This window comes from Pseudonaja textilis, chromosome 1 (genome assembly GCF_049901715.1).
Source record: "Pseudonaja textilis isolate UNSWEBS1 chromosome 1, rPseTex1.2, whole genome shotgun sequence".
NCBI classification, from domain to species: Eukaryota; Metazoa; Chordata; class Lepidosauria; order Squamata; family Elapidae; genus Pseudonaja; species Pseudonaja textilis.
The window spans coordinates 37,483,185-37,492,169 of NC_141990.1; positions in this window are offsets into that span (position 1 = coordinate 37,483,185).

An 8,985-nucleotide genomic window follows, 5' to 3' on the forward strand; every position below is an offset into this window, starting at 1 on the left:
TGTACTTAGAGAACCTAGCCTCCTTCTAGATAATTTCTTATGTATTAGCAAACATAAAACTTAAGACACTCACTGGATCAGGCTGACTAGTGTATTTTATAGTACATTTTGTTTCCCATACTTCCAAGCCAACATGATAAACAGATTGAAAACAATCTATTTGCAACAAAAGGCCAGGGAAAGAAACTCAATATTTAAACTTAGTGCATGAATATAAGGAGAGTCTGAGCCTCAGTGAAAACTACGATTTGCTGTAACTAAAGTTTATTACCGACTGTCATGCCCCTGTCGAAATCTGATTCCAAGGGGGAGGCTGAGCAGCTGACAGGGAGTGGGAGTGTGGCTTCGTTGGCTATGGAAGAAACTGGGGAAGGGCAAAGTCTGACTGGGCAGAGCAGGGGAGAAGTAGAGCAAGGCAGAGGGAATTCAGAGGAAGATCCAGGCCCACCCCGTCTTCATCCTAGGGCATGCAGGAACAGAGAAAGGAGCAATGTGAGTTGCATGGCTTACGGGGGAGGAAAGGGCCCCGATTCCCTTCATTAGTTGCAGCTGAGAACAGATTGTTTAAAAAGGGAGCTTGCACACAGCAGCATGTTGGAAGCAAATTGTGTGTTATCTTTTATTGTCGAGGCTTATTGGGGTTCCTGGCATCTTCCCAACTGTGTGTGTTTCGTTGGCCTTTGAAGTCTGCAATTCCTTATCCTGCCCTGTCCAGTTAATTGCTACAACGTGGTTTGTGTGGATTTTTACAGTTTATATGTGCTTTGTTTTTGGACTGAATTTCTTCCACTAAAAACTGTTCTTGGGAGAGTTTTTTGTCCAGCCGAAGGTAAATGGACATTGGGGGCAAAGTTGGAGGTGTTAAAGGGACTTTTCTTACTTATGTGACTGTGTTGCCTTTGTGCCATGCCCCGCATCATCACACCTATTCAAGAGGAGTCCTTGATTTCCTGTGATATTGCTGTTCCTAAAGAAAAAAATATTAGATTGGCTTTTAGATTAGATTGGGGACATTTTTTGACAGTTCCTCATTCCTCTAACTCTTTGCTTCTTTTAAAGCAGCAGTTGCCAGCCAGTAGGCCGTGGCCCGCTGGTGGGTCGCGAGAAAATTTTGGTGGGCCGCAGAGAAATCTCACCCCCAGAGCACCCCCCAAAGCAATTAATCCAGGCTGCGCAGAAACACAAGGCTGTGCCGCCCAAATGGCCCGCAGGAACCCTCCCCACCCACTCATTCCTTATCCGGCAACCTTGCCTGCTAAATTGCTATTTTTCCTTTTTCTGACCATCAGCTGTTCTGCTGTGCCGAGAGATTTAGATTAGCTAGGAAGCAGGAAATGGTTGGATTTCTTGCTTTCTAGCTAGTCTTTAGATCTTCGGCTCTGCTTTTAAGCACAGCTGAACCTTGCTTAGGACTGAAGGTTCTATTATTCAGTGCAGACTCTTGGCAAGCAAATTTGAGAGACTGAGCTAGATAGATAGATCTCTGAATCTGTGATTCTGTGAGCAACTCAATCTGCCTGCCTGCTTTGCCTGATTTTGGGTAAAAGTTGCTCTTTTTTTATAAAAAATTTCAGTATTTATGTGAATATTTATAATATTTACATACAAGCCATGCCTGGCCAGTCACATGACCACCAAGCCACACCCACAAATTAGGCCACACCCACAGAACCGGTTAGTGGTCCCTGGGATTTAAAATTATGAGTTTGGTGGTCCCTGAGGTCCAAAAGGTTGGCGACCCGTTTTAAAGGACAGATTAACAGTAGCAGCAGAATTAGAATAATATAGGAGAAGGCAACCTTCTATTTTGCTTTCTAGCAAAGGTTGTTGCAAGCCAGGCATTTTAGCCTCTGGAGAGTATTCACATTCAGCTATCTGCATCTGCTTTATGGCCCATTTATTTTGACATGATACAGTCAACAAAATTCCTCTAAAAATTCATTCTTTTTCATATATAGATCCCCCCCCCTTTTTGCTTTCTGTTTGCTTACTTTGGGAAAGCTATGGGAAAAGAGTTAGTATATATTTTCGTTTAAAATTTGTAGACCTGATCCCATTATCCATCTCATATAGTATGGCCTTAATGTGTCTTAATTTTATAGAAGCCCATCCTATTGTAAGACACATTGCAGCCTCTTTTCAGGGCAGCAAATCCAAGTCTGATTTAAATATGTAATACATATTCAAACTTGAAGGATTCTGTTCCAATAAAAGCAGCTTTAGATCTACAGAGTCTTTTTTTCATAGCCTGGTCTGTCTTATAGGGCTGACAACAATCTTAAAAACGTCTATTTGCCTTTTATCTTCTTGTGAATTGGGGTGGGGAATTAAGTTGTTTTCATAAATCACTTTCTTCATCTCAGTTCCCACCTTTTTAATTGTTTCCTTGGCAACAGATCTCTCTGTCCTTCAAGGCCATCCTCTATATTTATCACAAGTCCTGAACCAATGCCTTGGAGGATGTAATGGATTCAGTAGGGATGTACACACTCAGTGTAAACTTTAGGAAGAGAGTTGCTGGCTGTAAGCATGTATCTACTACATTTTGAGACAAAGAGCCCAATACTTGTTTTTGACAGGGTTAGTCTCCTGGAAGAGGCTTATATTGAACTTGGTACAGCAAGCAGAAGCTGTAGCCAGGGAGACCTTTGGTTGAGGATGGCAATGATAACTTATGCCATCATCACCCCACAACTGGATTTTGGCTATGCCTTTGAAAACAAATCAGATGCTGCAACTAGCAACTAATTTCTTGTGTGTCCAACCACACTTGGCCAATATAGAATTCTATTCTATAATACAACAGTTAGGCTGATAACAAAGAAAGCATACTATTGCAAGTTTGCATCTATTCTGCAGTTGTTGCACTGGTTTACTAATAAGATTCTAGACCCAATTCAGTGTGCTTGTTATTGTTTATTATCTATTATCTGCTATTTTAAAATAGATAGCCTTTATTGTTATTTTTTTACTATGAGCACATTGGCACACATTAAAAAATGAAATTGTGTTGCGTGCTCTCAAAAGAAAGTATATATCTATCCATGCATACATAACACACATATACATATGCTATCAGAGGTGGTATTCAGCGGGTTCTAACCAGTTCTGGAGAACCGGTAGCAGAAATTTTGAGTAGTTCGGAGAAGCGGAAAATGCCACCTCTGACTGGCCCCACCCCATCTATTCTCTGCCTCCCGAGTCCCAGCTGATTGGCTGGGCCTTCTTTTGTTGCCCTGCACAGGAGAAGGGAGCTGGAAAGTAGGTTAATGGGGTGGGGAGGGAATGGGATTTTGCAGTAACCTTCCCCCAGGAGTGGGGAGGGAATGGGGACTTGCAGTAAACCTTCCACTGCTACGCCCAGCAAGCCACATCCACCAAACCATGCCACATCCACCAAACCATGCCACACCCACAGAACTGGTAGTAAAAAAATTTGAATCCCACCACTGCATGCTATATATGCACACACGCACATACACACACACACACATATACACACCTACAACCACACCCATATACAAACAAATACACAGACTGTATATACTAATCACTGTCCATTTTGAATATATAGCAGAAAGAGGAAACTTGAGAGTTCACAAGGTTGCTACTACAATCTATATGACATAACACCAGGATACATAAAAGATCAGTTGATCCATACTGAATCTGCTTTATCTGTGGGGATATGTAGAGAGGGCCTGCTTAAGATACTGTCTTGGCATCAAGTGAGAGGACCACGGGCCCGAATCAGGTTTCATCTTTGATAGCTCCAGATAATAAAATACATTTTCCTTTAAGGTGGTCTTGGCTCTCTCATTTGGCGATCAAGGATATTTTGAAAACCATTTATTTTTTGCATAGACTGGTATTTTAAAAAGTATTTGTACAAATTTTAAATGAGACAATTGGGATGTTTCTTTCATACTATTTCATATCGTTGGACACTGCCCAATATCTCAGGATCAAGTGTCTTGGGACATATAAATGATCTTACAGCAATCAATGGCATTTTTGTGGTTGCTTTTTCTCCCCCATTTTATGATATATTTCCTCTTTTTGACATACAGGCTATTTCCCTAAGCATACACTTTTGCTAAAAAAATTACACAAGATCTAGTAACAGGTTTTCCAATTGCTGTATATTTCAACAGACCCTTGGTTAACAGTGACTAAGGAAATGTAGGAAGAGTGTAATTAAGATTACATTTTAAACAGGCAGGCATGCTTGGATAGCTTTTTCACGAACGTGAGACAAAACCCTGCAAATTTCATGATTCATTTCTCAGGCATCGGCATAGCAGGATCTGAATTTACAACAGCAAAAGGACACATTGAAGACATGTGTGCCATGACATTGAGAGATGATAGCTGGGATGGCTAGAATTTTATTTCATTCAATTTTAAAAGATCTGCCAGTACTTTTTTCTGCTTCATTTCGTTTTCAAATTTTGAAACGGAATAATGACATTCACATATTACACCCAGCAATAAATCTAAATACTGTAAATGAGAGTGGCTCTTCTATCTAGTTATGCTTGCATATAAAACATAAGGAACAGCTATTTGATATATTATTTCTATGCCAGTAGAAAAGCCATGTCATGTGATAACAAGTGAGCAAGCTGTCTTCTTAGTAGATTAGAGAACCTTCTTTGACAGCTATGAGCAATTGCTAGGATGTCATAAACAAGCAGAGAAGACTAAATGTAAAAGTTAAATGCTGAAATAAATGGGAAGGGAATTCCAAGCCCACAAATACATTTTAGTTCAAGCAATTGTCCACAGGGGGGAAAAAAACCTCTTATATTTCCTTCATAGCAGAAATGAGGAATTTGCACTTCCTCTGAGATACTGCTTGGCTATTAAATAAAATTCCAAGCTGGATAAGCTGACATGATTGATGGTGAGGTATGCCAGAACTGTAGTTCTGCAACATCCAGGGGATGATAAGTGTTGCATTCCTCTTGTATAGGATAAGCTTTTAAATATCAGTTTGTTTGCTGATGTACTGCTTGAGACAGAAAAGCTGAATCACAATATTTCCTTGGAAAGGAGAACAATTCTTCTGTGCTCTATTAAGGAGGTAGCAAAGGTTGTTGTCCCCATAACCCACCATTTCACTAATTTAGTCATAAAGGTAAAAACATTTACAGTATTGCCAGCTGAGCACCTCTTACTGTCCAATTATCATGGACCACAGCTGCAGGCATTCATGTTCGGGGGGAGGTCATCAAAAATGGGTTGGGGTAGAGATTATGTCGAGAGTAAGCAACACAGCATAAGATTGATCAGTTTACCAGGTTCAAAAGTCCAGAGAGGGAGAATAAGTTCTGAGGACTCAACAAGATCACAATTTGACTGTGTGAATTGCCAGCTAAGTTTTAATTGAAGCTCTTGATTACCTCTATGGGGAATTTAATAATGCCTATAGAGATACCTACACCTTAATATAAAGACACATTGCAAGACAGAAATGTTATTATTGCAGGCAGATAGTCAAGCTTTGAATACTAAAGCAATTAGGCTGTAAATAAATTTTGCTCCATTCCTCTAACTTCCCTGGATGCCTATGGTTAAAGACACTGAGCATGTCGGTTTGAGACCCGATCACGGCACGACAGGGTGAGCTCCCATTACTTGCCCGAGCTCCTGCCCACCTAGCAGTTAAAAAGCATGCAAATGCAAGTAGATAAATAGGTACCCATCAGTGGAAAAGTTAACTGCATTCCTGAGCCTCGGTGTATAATCATGCTGGTCACATGACTACGGAAGTGTCTTCCTTGGCTAAGATATGGAGTTGAGCACTGCCCCCTACAGTCAGGACACGACTAGACAGGGGAAACCTTTACCTTTATGCTTACCTCTATCTTCTGAAGTCAGAAGGAATGAGAGGGAATCAGCTTGGAAACTTGAGGTAAATATCATATGCATAGTTAAATTTGAACGGTTGGAAGAGAAACTAAACTTTTTCTTCTTTAAAATATTACAAATAAAAATTTTACAAGAATGTCTAGTGTGCCATGCTTTGAACCAAGAAACAAATCAGTTATTAATAACTATAGTGATTAACTTAACAATTGCAGCAAGAAAGGCCGTAATGGGGCAAAACTCACATAACAAATGTCTCGCTTAGCAACATAAAATTTGGGCTCAATTGTGATTGTAAGTTGAGGACTACCTGTACTTTTTCACTTCATTCTTTTCTTGCAGCTGAACAATGAGTAAATGACAACCCAGTTTTTACAATTTGTTTTGACAGCCTAAAAATAACATTATTTCAACCACTAAGGCCAAATACGCTTTATAAAATGAAAAGAGTTCCTCCTCAGTCATCTCAAATGAGAAACTACTGGTAATAATAGAGAAAGCCCTGAGGCTTGGGTGAATGTTTTACATTCTATTAGATTTCTGACCAGAGAGGAAGTAGCTGCAGCTAGTTCTCCTAACTTTGCTGCACTATCTCAATGAATATAGTAAGTTTTCTGAAAGGGATTGAAAATAATTGTATAAAGAAATGGAGACCAGGAAAATGGCATTTTTTAGATTTATGGACCATTTAAAATATGAAAGTTCAAAATAATAAATTACAGAATGAATTAGAAACATTGAAGAAAATAATTGCTTAATATCATGAAACCAGAATTAGGGCTATTAAAATTTCTTTCAAATGGGATTGTCTTGTTTCTGCATGACTTTACATTAAAAACAACAGGGGTATTTAATAGGAAATGTGTACTGTACTGTATTGCATAATATGAGAGAAATACTAGAGTTACCCTGTCCAAATAAAAACCATTTCTTATTTTGGAATTGAGGGCAAAATAAGGCCTGTTGCAGAGGATGGAGATCAGATGTTTTCAAGGATCAAATTGGCAACAGGTGTATGGAAGTTAGAAGAATTACCTTCATGTTTTACTAGTGGTAACTATATACACCCAATTAACAAACTTCAACCAGAATCCCCTTGCTGAAGGTCATCAATACTGTTGAAATGATTTAGAGAAAACCATATATGGAAATATACACTAAATGTTGCTGAGCTTGATCCATTGATTTAAATGATTCTAAATTGCATGTGTGTGCATATACACATGCTACACATTTTTTGCCTATGCCAGGTAAATTGCATGCAATCCAACCAACACCTCAAATCCCAAGCTATTTAAACTGAGAAGATATGTTTGGATTATTACCTCACACCAAGTAGATTAAAAATTACAATACCTCTTCCCAGTAGTCCAAATACCATCTTCAGGGAATAGACGGATTGCATGACACAGCTTTTCAAACAACAGCACTGCTATTAAGGGATCTTAACCAGGCAACAGGGGTGACATTTCATAATAATTTTATAATATAGACATATTTAGGCGAACTGTACATGCATTATCCATTTTCATTATGAAGGTTTAAAAAAGCAAAGTTGCTTTTCCTTCTTTTAAACCATATGCATTTAAAAAATTTAACTCAAATAGGCATCTGTAATAATAAAAAAATAATTATAACAGCAGACAATAACAAAATTAAGTATAGGATATCTGTATCCAAATACAAAAATGTGTTAAATTTTTTAATTATTAGGCTTTAATTATTTTGACCCTTTGTGTTGGGTCAAAAATACTATGTATCAAATGAACAACTATTCCCATGTTTTCTTTGGATGGCTAGATTTGATAAAACCCTTAATTTTCGTATAGTAGTGCCCTGATAAAGTGATGTCACTTATTTTAAAAATGTATATAACTGCCCGTTTCATTGCTGCAACCCTGGGTGGCTTAGAGTTAAAAACAAAAAAAGCAATATAAAGACAAGCCCAAAAAACCCAGAAAAAAATCATTAAAAACATTAAAAACTATTAAGTCATAAAAAGAGCTACGCTCAGAGACTTAAAATAGAAACAAAAATCAGCTTTTGTTTCACTGAAAAGCTTCCCCCTTGTAATGTTATTTATTCATTGGTACAACTGTCAAAAACTAAATTCCATCCTTAACTTTTTGCACTGTTCTAAAAAAATAATCAAATTCACTTTTATCACATAACTTTTGAAAAGTTGTATACAGGCATCCTTCAGATTACTGTTCAGGTTAAATGTTCATAGAATGAACACTCACAGTAAGATGACTCCCTGTAATTTATATTCTACAAAATATCTGCAGGCAAGTATTTATTTCAAACTGTTCCCTCTGATGGTTACAAGATCTCTTTGGACTATTGAGCCAGCTTTTTCTGCACATCTCTTCAAATCCCCCTTTGGCATCTGCTAGAATGAAAATTGGGAGATGGTCCTGTATGTAAGCCTTTGCTTAAGTGACAGCACTAATGCACAGTTGTCATTTCATTCTTGAATCAACCTATTTTATGGGTTTACAACAATGTAAGACTGGTCTTCAGAAAGTCAATTACAAAAATACCAAGTTGCAACTAACAATTAAATTATTAGATTTTTAGCTGAAGAAGTTATGTTTTATGTGTTATATTTTCTTCCCTTATCTAACCTAGCCATCACAAGACCACAAAAGGCGTAAATATTTGAAGGAAGATATAGCCTTTACCCACCTTCACCCCCCCCCCTTGACCCAAGAAACAAATTGTATGTGTGTGTGTCTCTCTCTCTCACATGCATGCACGCACGCACACAAAAATATCTACACTGAGTAAAGCAGCCTACTGAATAAGCCACTTTTTAAAAGGAACTAGTTGATTTCGGCTGCAAATAGCGTTCTGTTTGCTCTCATCCATATAATTTGTTTCCCCTCCATAAAACTGCCAGCTTACTTACCAATCTGCCTTTAATACCTAAGCTGTGCATGGAAAATTGGTCTTATTATTTTTACTATCATTTTGTAAGCACAGAAATTTCTTAAGTAGAGACAGAGGCTATGCTTTGTTCAAGAGCGCAAACTTAACACCTTACAGTTAATACCTGAAAGCAGAAAAAGATACAGCAGATGCAGATATCGCAGGTAAACACTACATTTGCCC